Source organism: Crocuta crocuta, unplaced genomic scaffold, assembly GCF_008692635.1.
Source record: "Crocuta crocuta isolate KB4526 unplaced genomic scaffold, BGI_CrCroc_1.0 scaffold131, whole genome shotgun sequence".
NCBI lineage: Eukaryota > Metazoa > Chordata > Mammalia > Carnivora > Hyaenidae > Crocuta > Crocuta crocuta.
The window spans coordinates 3349438-3367139 of NW_027528977.1; the positions used below are offsets into that span (position 1 = coordinate 3349438).

The window sequence follows — 17702 nt, forward strand, 5'->3', positions numbered from 1 at the left end:
ATACAGAGGGGGTTCTCCTGATCAGGAAGAGCTTATGTAGAAAAGTGCTATTATTTAAGGAACCCCACAACCTGAAAGACCTCTTTGAACTAGAAGTCTTTATGACTGAGCATTTTAGTAACTGGATTCTCTGCAAAGTAAGGTGCCCCTTGATGTTTAGGACTTGTTGCCTGTCAAACATGGCTATCAAGTACACCACTGAAAATTAGCTATTGTCTTAAAACTGGATTTTTGTTGAAATTGAATGGGTAGCCTCTGGAGGCCTTGTAAAACTGTGGACTTCTATCTCTATTCTGGGATGGATCATCTTAGGCTCAATGATTGAAAGAATACTCCACACTTAGGGCTTTTCTTTTGCTTTCTCTTTTGCAACACACCATGTGTATATGAGTCAACTGGCTCTCTTAATGTCATTTGTAGGAATTGGGGATGGAGTACCTAAAATTTAAATCTATAAATTAGTTTTAATCTTTCTTACATTTCATGTGATATGTTTAGAAAGAAAATCACTTTCTAGAAAAAGAATGCAAAAAATTATAAAGCCATATTTTTGTTTTTATTCAATAAAGTAGGAATGAATTAGTTTATGTGAGATTGCATAAGGATAAAGATTACATGAGTGGGGGGGGGCACCTGGGTGGCTCAGTCGGTTAAGCGTCCGACTTCGGCTCACATTATGATCTCATGATTTGTGGGTTCACGCCCCGCATCAGGCTCTGTGCTGACAGCTAGCTCAGAGCCTGGAGCCTGCTTCAGATTCTGTCTCCCTCTCTCTGACCCTCCCCTGCTCACACTGTCTCTTCTCAGAAATAAAAATAAAAACATTAACAAAAAAGATTACATGAGTAGGAGATACAAAACTAGTTTATGTAATTAAAGTCATATAATGCAGGGGCACCTGGGTGGCTCAGTCAGATAAGCATCTGACTTCAACTTAGGTCATGATCTCACAGTTAGCAGGTTCAAGTTCTACATCAGGCTCTATGCTGGCAGCTCAGACCCTGGAGCCTGCTTCATATTCTGTGTCTCCTCTCTCTCTGCCCCTTCCCCTGCTCATTCTCTGTCTCTCTTTCTCTCAAAAATCAATAAACATAAAAAAATAAAGTCAAGTTAATGCAAATAAGTATGAAAGGTGGTATATGATCTTTATACTCAAGTTGTGTGGTTTGAGTATCAAGAGCATCAGCATAAGCTAAAAACTTGCTGGAAATGCTGAATCTCTGTCTCCACTCCAGTCATACCAAAACAGAATCTGCATTTTGGTAAGACCCCCAGGTTAACAGTGTGAACGTGATTTATCTTTGAGAAAGCACTGTCACATGAGACAATAGAGACCTGCAGGAAATATGGTGAATAAGAGAAAGGACAATCCATCTATAGCTTTAGAACTTCATCTGTTTAAGTTCAGAATTGTACAGATTTATAACTTCAAAGGAAAACCTATAATCTAATTTTAAAGCAAAAATTTCCAATATTTATATACTTTAATGATTTAAAGAAAAATATTAATATCTTCTGCAACTCACAAAACATGTCTATTCATCAGATGCTGGTAGAGGCTAAAGTTTTCACATTGTCCTCTAGGTTTTTCACATCTTACCTAATTCTGAAGAAGCAAAGACAATCACCCTGATTCATGGCATATGGCAACTGTGAGCCAAAAGGGAGAGGGTAAAACCAAGGATGCTTCTATTATTGTAACCTAGATGTAGAAATTAGACAGGAAGAATGCTTCAGATTGCAAGCTTTATTCATAGAGCTTTAGTGTGAGTAGCATTTCTAAGTTGTGTTGCTTTTGGCAAGTTATTTATTTAAATTTTCTGCTGGTATCAATAGCAAACTGAGGTGAATAATTTCTGCAGTGTAGAAATGCTAGAAGAATTAAATGAGATAATACAATAAAGAGATGACCACCGTGTCCAACATGGAATAACCTAAGAGAATCACCATTCGCTCCATCTAATGCAATGATTCCCTAAACTTTCTGCCCATTAGAATCAGGGTGCTACTTGAGAATTAATAATCTCTGAGCCCTCTTCCCAAACAATAACATTAGACTCTTTATGGGGGAACATGGAGCTTGGGCACTTAAAAATCTAGGAATTTCACTGGGCACCTACGTGGCTCAATTGGTTAAGCATCCAACTTTGGCTCAGGTCATGATCCCTCTCAGTTCATGAGTTAATGAACTAATGAGTTAATGAGTTTGTGAGTTTGGGATCCCGCATCAGTCTCTACACCAACAGTGCAGAGCCTGCTTAGGATTCTCTCTCTCTCTCCCACTCTCTACCTCTCCCCTGCTTGTATGTTTTCTCTTTCTCCAAATAAAAAAAATAACGTTTTTAAAAAATCTAAGATTTTGTAATGTGCAACTAGATTTAACTACTACTTTCTAATGGAATGGAACATATGTATATACAGTTGACTTATGACTGAAAAAGAAGGTGATTTATCACTAAGAGATATCACTTCACACTACTCAGGATGGCGAGTATGAAAAAGACAAGAAATGACAAGTGTTGGTAAGAATATGGAGAAAAAGGAACCCTTGTGCACCATTGATGGGAATGTAAATTGGCACAATCACTCTGGAAAACATAGGTTTTTTAAAGAGATTAAAAATAGAAATACCACACAATCCAGTTATTTCATTGCTGGGTATTTATCCAAAGAAAATGAAAAAACTAATTTGAAAGGATATGTGCACCCCTGTATTAATTGTAGCATTCTTTACTGCAGCTAAAATATGGAAACAACTCAAGTGCTTATCAAGAGATCAATGGATAAAGAAGATGTGAGATAGGTAGATAGATTATTAATAGAATATTACTCATCCGTAAAATATAATAAAATTTTATCATTTGCAACAATATGGATTAACCTGGAGGGTATTCTGTTAAGTAAAATAAGTCAGACAGGGAAAGACAAGTACTGTATGGTTTCACTTGTATGTGGAATCTAAAAAAGCAAAACAAATGAGGAAACAAACAGAAACAGACTCATAAATATCAAGAAAAAACTGGTAGCTTACAGAAGAGAGTGGTGTAGGGGGATGGGTGAAATGAGGAAGAGGAGTAAAAACAAAGAGACTTTTCTGAACGTTTGGTTGCCTTGGTTGTTGGTACATTGATCTTTTAAAATTCCATGCCAAAGATGCAATTATCTTTTATTATTTTTATATTATGAGACTCTTTTAAGTGAAAATATTTTTTATTAATTTCATTCTATAACTCAGATACTTTCCTAATTCATACATAGGACTTTCTCATTTGTTCCTTAGATTAACAATCACAGAATTATTAGAATTATAGAATTACTATTAATATTTCTGAGACTTCTGGTGTGCTTGGGTAAATATTTCTCATCTATGACCAGGACTGTTTCTGAAAATTATATAAGTAGATTTTGTTTGTTTGTTTTTTTCAAGTTAAGCTTGTGCTTTGATTATTCTTTGTCAGTTTTATAGGTGGCACTTCATATTTGCTATAAGTTCACTGCAAACCTTACACAGTTAATTATTCTTTCAAACAGCTCAGAGGGAAAATTTTACCCACCAGTAGATTTTTTTTAAATATATAAATTCCCTTAAAATAAGGAAGCAGCAAAATTGTGAAAAATTCTAAAAAATTATTTGTACAGATAGCATAGAACACCAGCCCCATGCTGACAGAAGCCCAGGGGTCACAGCTGTCCTTCCATCCTCACATCGTTTGACAGAAACCTCTACACTGGAGACTTTGTTGGGGACTGGGCACCTTTGGGAACCTGAGCCACAGCGGGAACTGGAGCTAGAATCACAGCTGCATCATGGGCCTTTGTTTGCCTTGGTCTTGGACTTTGGCTGACAGAAACTGAGACCCTTAGTAACGTGGGCGTGAGGATGTTTCTTGAGCTGGGAGTGAGCAGTGTGGGCAAGTCAACTGAGCTTGAGTCTGCTGGCCTTTAGGATCTTTGAGCTTGATGAGGACCTTGGTAGCCTCAGCATGTGCACTCATGGCCTTGGCATTTTTGGCCTGCATCTTCTTCAGGCCCTTTTGTTATGCTTCTAGGCAAAGTACTTGTTCTTCAGGAACTTGTTACCCACTTAAGAGATTCTTATCTTTGTGACTGGGGTTTATTGATGTCATTTCTGTGCCTTTTTCATGACTGGTTGTGTGTGGTGTGGTTCATGGACTTGGCCATGTCTGCGCCAGAGCCCACAGCTGTCAAAGCGGCTTCTATTTTTTTTTAATGTATTGAAGCTGTTTTCTTTGTATTGAAGGTCTGAATCACAGTTCATAACAGCATTACTCATATAATGCTTTATAATTACTCATTATCAATAAGGACTCTATGGAACCCTCAATAATAAATTCTATTTGAGAGACTTAAAGAAATTAAAACAGATTGAAAATCAAATTTCAAGAGCCCTTAGAATAGAAGTACATAGTTAGAATAGTGTGCTAGGAGTAGCTAGCTTCTCCAGACTCCATCAATACCAGTTAGATACAGGTCACCACAGCACACACAGAAGAAGATGATGGGGCTGTCACTGGATGTGGACACTCTATGATCAAATTTCTTGCCATGTTGTTTCTTATATTACCAAAAGATATGATTGAACAACCTGTATTTTTAAAAAGATTTTTCCTCTTTCTTGGGTTCAAAACCATTAAAATTGCTGACCATAATTTCTTAAGCACTAATTAGAGGGCAACTGAAGAAAATCTAGGCAAAACATGAACACAAGCAATGAATCATGTTAACCACAAACCCCAAAATGCTGTCTTTGATGAAATTCCCAGATAAAGATAATTAGCAACATTTCCCTTTGTTTGACTTTTCTTTTGCTTCAGAAGAGAACTTATTTTCATATCACTTGATTTCTTTGGGGAGAACAATCTGGAATTTCTTAGCATATTTTGTGGTATTTATTTTTCTCTTGATATATTTCATTCACTGAATTCAAAACCTACAGCATTTTCATCTTTATTTGCAGGGTTCCACAATGTGAGATCTCAAAGTACCAAAAACTATTTAGTTCAGGTTATGTAAACATAGATTGGGTTTGTTGGATCTGGATGCTGGTACTGAAAAAAAAAAAAAAAAACCCCTTGTTCTTCACTTGATTCTGGCTCTTTTCCTCCATGAGCTGCTGACTATTTTCCCCCCATTACTTATTTATTCAGCCTAACTGCCAACACTCTTGACCCATTGTTGAGCTTTGATATGTCAACTCTGCTTGATTCTCTAGACTTTCCTTTTATACCTAGAACTCTAAGCATTTATTAACTTTGACCTTAATAGCAAAATTAGCTCTATAATAAACTATGACCTGATTCTTATACCCTGGCTTTGAATAGAAGAACTAATCTAGCTCACTTTTGTGTGTGTATCTATCCAACTCCTCTCATGGAGAGTGAGATAAAGATTTATGGTGAGTAAGTTAAATTCTATTAATTACTTTCAGAATCCACTATTCTAACCTTCTTTATATACATCTGTAAAAATTTTAGTAACTTTTCATGCTGTCAGAAAAGAGAATGTTTGCATTCAAGATGAAAAATGTTTCTCTGACTCTTATCTGTGGAATTGGAGAGCAGATTTGAACTCAATTTACTGATATTTTTCTTCATAAGCAATGAAGCTGAAAGAGAACAATGTGGTCTGCTTCTCTAAATTCTACTTGAACCCTTTATGTGTGTGGCTGATGTAAATCTTCCTCAATCACTAATGCCATCATACCTATTCTCTGTCCAGTCACTGTCAATGATTCATATTGACTCTCAGAGAACTTTCTCTCTTTAGTTGATTCAAAGATCTCTAATGTTACTTCCAAATATTTCTCTTTACACTCACCATATGGCAATGATTCTTTGAATCTTCTGTATACACCATATTCTCCAGACTCTACTCCCTACCCCAAATAATCTAGTATTTACCCAAAAGTTCATTTAGCCTGTTTAAGAGCAAGTTTATTACATTTATATTATTTTATTCCACATAGAATTGCATTCTAATAGACATCATTTTTGGAAAAATTTTAGTCTTTGTTCTCATTTAGTGTTAATTACATTTTTCAGACAGATTTTTCATAGTGTGTGAGCTCTTTCATTCAGATACAAAGACATATGTGTGTATATATATAAACAGGGTTGATAATCAAAATAATTTAATGATTAGAAAGGCATAAGCATAAAGTAAACAGGTTAACAAAACAAATCAGAAGTAATAAAGGCCTATTATACCACACTGGAACATTTTGGCTGAGTATTGAGTGTGTGTGTGTCTGTGTGTCTAATAATTTACTGATATGATTGACAGAAATGGTGCCAGGTTTGCATTTTGGAGAGAGATATCTTTCTTTATACAGTGTTTAATCTCCCTTCAAGTTAGAGTGATTCTCTGTAAGTTCTTAGATGCTAACTCTAAGTTGTGACCAATTTATTTTCATTTAGCTCACAAAATGAACCTTGGACTCCCTAACTAATCTCTTGTCCTTGAGAGAAAATATCATTTGGCCTAGGGGTAATGCAATTAATCTATATTGATGTAAAGATCATTTATTTTTTTAATAGACTGCAGACATAAAACTCCTTTTAAAAGACATCTTTTATATTTGTTAGCTTGTTCAATTGTTTAACTTTTAAAAAGATTGTGAAAATATAATTTGTTGAATTGCATGAAAAGTTAAAGTTATCACCATCTTAAATATATCAGTGATTTTCCCAATCCAGTATGCTCACAATACTGTAGAATAATGTTCTCAGTTTATTGAACTACTGTTAGAAGCTTTTATAAAATTTAGTTAAGCATTACAGTGATAGATCATTGATACATAAGGATGTAATTCAAAGTAAATAACTACAAATTTCATATGGCAAACTTTGATTGTAATATGAATTATATAATTTTATTAGATAATTATACTGCAAAAATTGAAGCCAAACTAAATAGATTTAGCTTCTGTCAGATTTAAAACTATCAATATTCTTTTCACTATCCCTCTAGTCTTACTAACATCGTATGACAAGTCTCTGATAAAACACTATGTAGGTGGATGTTTTCCTCTGGCTTATATCTAGGTATAAATATTAAAGGAAATAAAAAGTTAGATTCCTAGTGATTAAAACCTAAATGCTATGGTAACCTACTAGAGAATAAAATGTTGACAAATGGAACCTAGTAACAATCCTTGAATCATAATTCATATTTTTTAAGTAAGCATTTAGATTTATCCACTGATTAGGTATTATTTTCAATAATGTGGAGTCTTCAGATGATATAAACTAGAAGACAACGCACACTAAATGTATAACCTTTATTAAAAAAGAATTTATGTTATACCTTAAGGAAGGAAGAAGCATTAGTAGAGAATTAGTATAACATTGTATTTACCTGCATTTTAAGATTTTTTCTAGTTATCCAGAAATATTGTTCTTCCTCCATTTCATGTTAGTTTTCTATTTGTAGACTAAAAAGACTAAAAATGAATAATCTTATTCATTTTAAAACTTTATGCTTTTCCTGGTCATAAGCTGTTTTCATGTGAAACCACAATAAATATTTCGGGAAAAAATTAAAGACATATAGAAACAAGGCATATGAGACATTGAATTAAGAGACACACTATTCTACTTTATAACTATTATACTAAATAATTTCCATAGTGGTGAAATTTACCAAAGCCTAGAAGATTTGAAGAACAATTATTCATAGTCATAATCATAACAACAATCATGAGACTGTCCTCAAAAGGAAATACCATCAAGGAGACATTTTTAAACAAACATAATTAGGTAATAATAGAAAAAAATATGGCATCCAACAAAAAGTTAAAAAATAGATTCAACCACTTTTAAGTATACTAGAAAATGCATATGTATACCAGGAAATTTTTATTCGAACCTTATTTGTCATCCCTTTTTCCTTTTATTAACTAGGAGACTGTTTATATTTGTATAAAGCATAATTCTTCTTTAGATTTTTTATGTCATGAGAACATACCAAAACATAAAGAACTGCTCAAAACAATGTAGAAAAGGACCTATCTGATCTAAATTCAAAATTGGAAAGTTTAAAAGATGAGTCTTCTATATGAGAAAGAAATTCAAATGTTTATACACTTTGTTAAAAAATCCCTATCTTCAGATTCAAGCAGTTGAAAGAGGAGAGAAATTTAGATTCAAGTTTTAAATCTAGTTGGTATTTACAAACTTCTGAATATAAAATAAAGTTCTTAACACAGTATTACTAATGAACTTGTCCTATGGTGACCCTCAATATAGATTTCAGTGAAGGGGTAACTGAATGGCTCTAAATGAAAGGTTTTTGAAATTCATCTAATAATAATAATAACAATTGCTATTACTCATTGAGCACTAACAAATGTATCTGAAAGCATAATTTGTAGGTACAGACATTTTACAGATTAGTTTTACAGATTAGGAAATGAGACCTAATCTGTGCAGTGTGACTACTATCACAAAATTAGAGATAGATCTAGGTATAGGACTTTGGACTGCCTGATATCAAAGTTGGTATCCATAGTGCTACTCTTCAGATCCTGAAATTTTTTCTATAGCACTTGGATTGAATAAATTTTTGGTTGTTTCTGATGGACAGTGCATTTTCTACATGCATACCCATAGCCCAAATTCTTTAATGCAGTTAGCGAACTGCCTAGGGCACTGTGGTATGAATAAAATATTATCCTTTTCCTTGATGAGCTAATACAATAACTTTTTGGGGAGGCTACTATGTTGCATTGTATTTATTTACACATATAGAAGTGCTGAACTCATGGTGCCTTGTACAATTTTAAAGAAAAGGTAACTTTTATACTGCTTCATTTATGACAAGTAGTTATTTCCCTGGAAAAGATATTGAGAGATTCAAGAAACTAGTGAGATTTTGGAACTAGACGGTGTAGACCCAGGAAATATCCTGCAAAAACCTTGGCAACATAAAATAATTTAATGGTGATTACAGTCTAACTTTTTTTTTAATGTTTTATTTATTTCTAGGAGAGAGAGAGAGAGAGAGAGAGAGCGTGAGCAGGGGAGGGTCAGAGAGAGAGGGAGTCACAGACTCTGAAACAGGCTCCAGGCTCTGAGCTGGCAGTCAGCACAGAGCCCGAGGTGGGGCTCGAACCCACAAACCGTAAGATCATGACCTAAGTGAAAGTCGGACGCTTAACCGACTGAGCCACCCAGGCGCCCCGATTACAGTCTAACTTTTGTCTAAAGAAGTTGGGAGACATTATAATACTAAAGCAAAGCCTTAACTCGTTCAGATCTGTATTGTAGCAAAATGACTTTGGAGCTGTGTGTAAAGTTTGGAGTGAAATGAGGGTAAACCAGAGTTAGAAGACAGAATTTAGAGGCTATTTCAGTGGTTCAGAACAGAAATAAGGGCCTGAATGAGTCAGATAGAGTTAGGATGAATAAGAAGAAAGGTTTTGATCAATGCAAATAAAAGCTATCATTGAGGGAGCTTCATGAATCACTGGTTGGGAGAGGAGGGAGATAATTTAAAGAAGAGTTGATTTGAAGTTTTCCAGCTTGAATGATTATTGCGATAAAAAGTATCTATGATTCAAAACAACCTCAAAGCACTCTGGGGAAAGTGAGTTTCCAAGAAGTGATTTTAGAAACTCCTTATTTTTATTTTCTAAAGAGAGAAGATATATATAATATGATGTTATAATATTTCGTCATGAAGAAAGACTGGTTTCTTAAAGTGACTAAAGGACTATTATAAAGTTGTTTTGTTTCTTTTCTTTCTGTCCTCCTGCCTCTGAAGATTTCCTGTAATCTGTTTCTTGACACTTTAACCGAGTTATTTTGTGAATGGTAAATTCACAAAGGGGACCTATCTAAAGGTTTCTGGTTTTGTTTTGCTTTGCTTTGCTGTTCTGTTACTGCTAAATCCCATGTCAGGAAGGGACTTCAGGTAACACCAAATCTCAAACATATTGAATCCGTTTGAAGTTGCTTAAGACTACATTCCAATAGTTTGTCAGAACAGAATGGAAGCGAATTTTCCAGACCTCTATGAACACATATGAAGTAGAAAATGAATAAGGCTAATAGTTATTAAGTGGTTGTAAGAGATTGCTGTCTTTACTAACTGGATTTTTTTTTATGTTTTTAATATCACATTTTTGAAGAAGAGCATTACCTTTCTATATCAGGACTAAATGATTTCCACTAGCTTGCTACCCTGACCAATAAATTAAGAAATAAGTTATGGCACCAATGGCAAATGAAAAACTCAAACAATTACCTGAAGAATACAACCACTGAAAGTAAAAACAAACAAAAAACTGTGATTATATAAAACAAGATGCACCACCATCCAGAATCATCTCAAAAAGAATTTCCTGGGGCACCTGGGTGGCTCAGTCAGTTAAGCGTCCGACTTCAGTTCAGGTCATGATCTCCTGGTTCGTGGGTTCGGGTCGCGTCGGGCTCTGTGCTGACAGCTCAGAGCCTGGAGCCTGCTTCGGATTCTGTGTCTCCCTCTCTCTCTGACCCTCCCCTGCTCATGCTGTCTCTATCTCTCTTTCAAAGATAAATAAAATATAAAAAAAAAAAAAAGAGTTTCCTGATCTATGTTTGGAAAAGAATTACATTCTGTAAAACATTAATAGAAGTAAAGGAAAACGGGTGGAGGGTGCAAGATGGCGGAGAAGCAAGGAGCTCCGTACTTGCACTTGCGCCCTACATCACACAGAAAAGATCTGAAGCCATTGGAAACCTTAANGACTTCAGTGTAGCGGCGCGCCTGCCGCCACTGTCCTCCCGGGTGGCTTGGGCCCCAGAAAGAGCTGGGCATCATGCTCCTGGCTGGCAGGGACTCTAGAGGGAAGGCAAAGAGCTAAAAACTGGNCTCTGCACGACATATCATAGTAAAAATGGCAAATACAAGGTCAAAGAGAGAATTTTGAAAGCAGCTAGGGAGAAAAGGGCCCTAACATACAAAGGGAAACCTAACAGAGTGGTGACAGACCTATCTACTGAAACTTGGCAGGCCAGAAAGGAATGGCAGGAGATCTTCAATGTGATGAACAGTAAAAATATGCAGCCAAGAATCCTCTATCCAGCAAGCCTGTCATTCAAAATAGAAGGAGAGATAAAAACCTTTCCACATAAACAGAAATTGAAAGAATTTGTTACCACGAAGCCAGCCCTACAAGAAATCCTGAGGGGGACGTTCTGAAGGAAAGGTTGCAAGAAACAAACATACCAGAGACACCACCACAAACATGAACCCTACAAAAGATACATCAGCATTTCTGTATCCCTTGGGTAAATTCCTAGCAGTGCTATTGCTGGGTCATAGGGGAGTTCTATTTTTAGTTTCCTGAGGAAATAAGTCAGGCAGAGAAGGACAAATATCATATGTTTGCACGTATAGGAGGATTAGGAGGAACTTAACTGAGGAACAAGGGGGAGAAGAAGGCGGGAAATGGTGGGGGAAAGGGAGAGAGGCAAACCGTGAGAGACTCTTGAATGCTGACAAAAGCTGAGGACTGATGGACGTGGGGGGGGAGGAGGGATGGGCATGGAGGAGGGCACTTGTGGGGATGAGCACTGGGTGTTATGTGGAAACTAATTTGACAATAAACTACTTGTAAATAAATAAATAAATAAATAAATAAAATGAAAATTAGAATAAAAAAAAAGAAAGGAGGGAAGAAGCACCAAGTTGCTACATAGTAACTATAGATTTTAAATAAAATTTCAGTTAAAGTGAAGGTAAAATATAGCATATACCTATAAAATTCTTCTAACTTTTATGTATTTAATATGCCTTTAAGGAAATATATGCCATATCAAAGAGTGCAGCATCATTTCCCTCTTGACCAAATGCTCTGGTTGTTATTTCCTTGTATTGAGGTACCATATACTATCTAACCATTGTATTGTCTACAATATAGTGAATAATCTAGATCCATGGGTTGGCACACTCTGGTCCTTGAGCCAAATAAGGACAGTTTCCTGCTTTTGTAAATACAATTTTATTAGAACACAGCTATACTGATTACTTACATACTGTACGTGGCTACTTTTGCACTGTAATGACAGTGTTGAATAGTTAAGACAGAGGCTTGTANTAATGATATCATATATCTTATTAGGCATTATTATAAATTTGTTACATTTATAAGGTGTTTAAAATATTTATACTATTTATATAATATATTTATATATATTATATAATATAATATTATATAATATATAATATATTTATACACATACACATACACTATGTAACGTGATATGATGATGTAATCCTATTTGTTTTTTCTTATCTAATAAAAAGCATATGACCATATTTTTATAATTTCAGTAGTTAATTTATTTACAAAGTCTATTTTGTCACATTTTTAATCCTAGTATGTTAGAAATGACAANACGCTCTAATAAAATATTAAAACTGATTCACAGTCAAATAACTTTGGGAAAAAAGCTCATCTATATTTCTCTGTCTACATACTGGATTCATTGACCAAAAGATTCAATAATCCTGACTAGAAATAAATAGTGCATCATAGGCTGAAAGCTACCTTGAGAACAATTTAGTACATTCTGGGAAGAACCTTCTTTCAGACAATTTCACTCTCTACTTGTACTTCCTTCTAGTACTCATATTTTGTTGTTAAGGCTGCAGCATAGATACTGTGTAATAATTACCTAAGACATGTTAAGACAAGCAAAATACAGCATGTAATTTTTTAAATAGGTATCTTGGTTTGCATCCTGTAATAGTTTGAAAAGAGGACTCTACCGAAAAAACACTAAAGCAAAACTCAATGTTAAAAGGAAATCTTTCTAGTCAATTGAGTTTTGTAGTGACTTTATATTGTTGAATATACTCTTTGAATACCCTGTGATTTAACACCAGTCATTCATTATTTAGTATGATATTCTCCAAATGAAAAATTAACTACTTTTTAAGATAAAAGTATGATCAACCTGTGTGATTTTTCTCTGAAGAGATTCTATGGGCTACAAAATGCTCAAGTTATTTGGGGTATATCAGTGTACAATGATTGATGTTAAACAGTTCTTTCTCTCAATAACCTTCCAATACAGTGCATGAGATAGAAATTAGACAAAAAAGTAAAGGTAAAATAGCATAGTATAATAAAATATAGCAATAGTGTAATAAGATATTTTAAAATATTAAAAAAGTAAATTACTATAGTATAATATAAGGAAAAGAAAAAGACTAGAGTACAAGGATGATCACTGTTTTTATGATTTATAATTGGAAGTACTATGAAAAAAATGGCCAAATGTAAGGATTAATGGCACCAATTTATAGTCTTTTCAAGAGTAGAGAAGAAAAATTGCTAGGTATGAGCCTCACTCCCATGTCTTCTGAAATGCCTAGGAGAAATTGGAATAGACAATTATTTAAATGCTATTTTGTATGTGGGGTGAGCACTTTGGTGACTTATCCTTGAAGCAGAACCGTGAAACTCCAGATGCACAACAGCAATCCTGTCTAGTTCCCAAGGAAGGAATTTAGGGATGAGATGGGATTTAGCGTAGAATTAATCTTAGAAACACTACAAAAATTGTATTAAAAGAAGAGAGCAGTGAGGTAACTCTCCAGAAATATGTTTTCCCAATATTCAAGTGAGAGAGAAGCCAGAAATTTCCCCTTGGTCACAATTGAGAGATAACTTTAATATATAAGAAACAGGTGTTAGTTTCCTAGATGCTTGTACTGTTATTAGAAAGCTATCCAGATACCATCTTGTTGGAGAAAGGACTATGATCAAATAATTTGGGGGAAATTGGAGGGTTTAGTTGAGAAAAATATAAACTCTGGGTAGAGGTGAAGAAAATAGACATCTTTGAGATTTCTGCCTTTGGCATAGTAGACTCCTGAGACAGTTCTGAAATAGAGCTTCAGGGCTAACAAATGACCTGAGAATCTTTAGCCTGGAAGATCTGTAAGCAGGGAGGAGGACAGCTGTGGACAGGCAAAACTTAGTGCCACGATAGCAGGAACATTGAACTCAACCTGGCACCTGACCCTCCATATGAGCCTTCATTCTCCCACCAGTACAACAATGCACACCCTTGCTGGGATCCAATGTCTTAATTTCCCCAGTAAGGGCATAAAACAGGCAACTATACCCTAATTTTGTGCATCACATTTAAGCTGTCCATGCCAGGAACTACTGTGCAGCCAGTGTTCTTCTTGGTTGTTTCAGGAGGTAGATATTTCTCATTCTCAAATTTTCTTTTTGAGAGAGTAACTGGGAATTCAAAAAAAAATTAAAATTGCAGCCATGATTGGGGAACATAAATTGAAACAAGAAGAATGGATTATCAGTGCATATGTGCATGTATGTATGTAGGTATGTACCTATCTATGTTTCTAACTGATTAGTAGTTAGATGTTGTAATAATTTCAAAAATATACTGTAAACTGGAAATTATCTATAAAATTAATCAGTAGTCATGTAGCACCACCTCCATCAGCCTACTTAAAAGTATCCCAAATGAACATGTAGTCCAAGTAAAACTGACCAAATACAGGTTTAAAACAAATCTCTTAAAATTTTTTTAAATTAAAAAACAACAAAATAAATATCCTCCTCTCAACAATATCCCTGTCCCTATATTTTTCTTCTTAATAAATTTCAGAGAAGTCTGTGAAGTCAGCAGAGAAATACACAGACACTGTACAGATGGAGTGACTTTTAGAAGACAGACTGATATCTAAGCCTTTTAGATTTGACTAAATCTGCTCGAACATATGAACATAAAAAAGGAAACATGTGAGCTGCTCTGAAAAGGAAATTCAGCTCACAATAAAATATATGCAAAAAAAAAGTTTTTTCCTTTTGCATTGGTTTGTTTTACATGTCAGGCTTCCATATAAGATCTTGATTTTAAGGAAGTGGTTTGTTGCTTTTAAAATGTATTTTCAGTGATGTTTCTAATCTGGTTTGATGAACTCACGAACTCCTAAAATCATAAAGTGGGCTGAGATTGAGAGTACGGTATTTAACCAATTGAGCCATCTAGATGCCCCTGTTTAGGTGAAAATTTTAGGTAAGAATTGCTTATTTTACATATTTCAAGCACGTATAATAGTAATCTTAAGCCATTGATATTGTTTCTGTCACTCTTCAATTATTTTGGACTGGATAAAACCTTGACAATTGGCTTTTTTGTAATATATATACATGTATTTACACATCTCAATAGATAGATGGATACTAAGCATTTACCAGGTAACAGCTAGACATAGGGAATAAGATACAAACTAATAAGATACAAATTAAGTCAATGAGATAGAAACTAATCTCACAGCTTCTACGGAAGGTTAGAGTGATGACACACAAAGTGTCTAAGGGACTCGTTCAGATTATGATGGCAGAAAAACATTCTGTGACAATTACATGCAAGCTTTGGTTAGAATGAGTTTTTTGTAGAAGGAACTCTTTCTTAGAAAGATGACAGGAAGAAGAGTTCAGCTCAACTGGAGTAGGTGGTAGAAAAGCCTTAAGGCTGGATTGACCTGAGGTATGTGAGGAATACACCAGAGTCCGTGGGTCAGTATTTATGGAAGGAGGGCAATGGAACAAAAGGAGATTAAAGAGAGTAGAGCCAGTAGGTAGACGATCTCTGTAGGATAGTTTGCCTTAGGAAGCTTACTGTAGGGGCAAGATATAATCTTCTTCATTTTAAAAGGACCATTTTGGTTGCTTTATGGGCAAGGAATAGCCAGGGGTCAAATAGAAGCATAGAGACCAGTTAGAACACCAAGGTAGAGAATATGCCTCGGGTAATAGTAAGGGAGATGTAGAGGATTAGAGAATAACAGGTTACTCCCCATAACATCTAATTTTATTGATTTTCTAGGCACTCCCCTTACACACACACACACACACACACACACACACACACACGTGTGATTTTAAATTTGTCTCATTATATTATTGAATCTTTCCTCAAATATTACCTTTAATCTATTTTAAATGAATTCTATCCTTTGCCTAAGAACATTATTTTGATATAAGTAATAGTCACAGAAAGTCAATTTGACTATTCACTAACTTTTCCACCAGTTATTCATTTACTATATCATCCTTAAAAAATGTGTGTTGAGTGAACCACTGAATGAATGAGTGAATCAATCAGAAGATGGAATGAAATGTTTGTATCTTTGTTTACAGCCTTCAGATTTTAGCTGTGAACCTCAAGGTCCCTAGAGATGCCTTCTTGTTCTTTCAGTTGCATCAATCATCTGTCCATGAATGATCAGGACAGGTTCTGTCAGTGACTTTGGTGAATATTTGATTATGCTTCTTCATGGTTTATTGCACTTTGCTTGGTTTCTAGGTGCTCCTGGAACATCTGCTTTTTAATTGGTTGATTCCAACTCTTTTTTTGTGGCTATTATATTTATTAATATACTTATTAAGCTGTCTACTACTCTGTTAGACATGCTCAAAAAGTTTAATTAATCTTCTTCTTTTTGTTTTTTTGATCCAAGTACTTTTAATTTTTATCAGAAATAACAGCACAAGCAATTGTCCCCAAATTTGCCTCATCCATATACTCTTATTCAGCATATCTTCCATGTTAATATTTCTAGGGTTAAATATCCATTTGCTTACTTACCTTTTATTTATTCAGAACTTATGACTAATCCATGGCCTTTTAATATATTTAATTAGAGTTAAACATTTTAGAATAAATAGAGAATACCTAATCTGGCAGTTCTCGAGCTTGTTTTTAACAATGCAGTATTGTTACACATGAAATCATAGCATTAAAATAAGAGAATAAAAGCGATAATAGAAAAGTTGTTCCTTCTGAAGGAGATGGTGAGATGGAACCTTCTAGTTTGCCTCAATTTCCCATAAAGTTGTTTCTGATAAGATTGGAGGAGCCCATGGCCTCAAATGAATCCAGATTGCAAAGAATGGACTTAATAGAGCTTCTTATTTTACAGATGATGACATGGAAATCCAAAGAAACTTATCCAATGCAATGAAGCCATCTAGAAGTATGAGTTGGGATGGCTTCTAGGTGCCACAGTCATAAGGTAGCAGTATGAAAAGATCAAAAAGTCTTTGAAGTTAGAAAGACATGGTGTTAAGTTCTCCTTTTACATCTTATCACTTTATGTGGTCCTGTGAAATTTACCTACTTTCTTTGTAATATACGCTTTTTAGGAAGTTGTGATAATTACATGCAAATAAATGATAGTGCATAAAATGTTACCATATTCTATTCAATACTTTCAGTCATCTTATGGTTTATATAGATAATATTATTCCATTTTATAGAAGAAAACATTGAAACCCAGGTTGTAACCCAGCTAATAAGTGGCTATTCTAGGAATTGAACACATAGACATCTGATATAAAGTTCCATTATATTACTGACCACAGGTCTTAATTAGAAAAGAAAGGGTGATGGACAACCAACAGTGCCCTATGTATTTAATGTTTTACATTGCACTTCCAACATAACAATCTCGTTTTAGGTCCATATACCAACCCTATAAAGTAGCTTTTATTACTCTTGTTTTACAGAAAATTGAAGGGTTAAATAACAATGTCACACAAGCAGAAATCAGAAAACTGGATTTTATCTCAGATATTTTTCAGGATTTTTTAGTCAAAGACTATTTGAGGGGCGCCTGGGTGGCTTAGTCGGTTAAGCGTCCGACTTTCGCTT

At 34.8% G+C, this 17702-nt stretch overlaps 1 pseudogene; it reads right to left on the reverse strand.

Moving 5' to 3' along the window:
* Nucleotides 1-3723: 3723 nt before the first annotated feature.
* Nucleotides 3724-4182, reverse strand: LOC144225866 (large ribosomal subunit protein eL29 pseudogene; annotated as a pseudogene).
* Between the last annotated feature and the right edge of the window lie 13520 nt (nucleotides 4183-17702).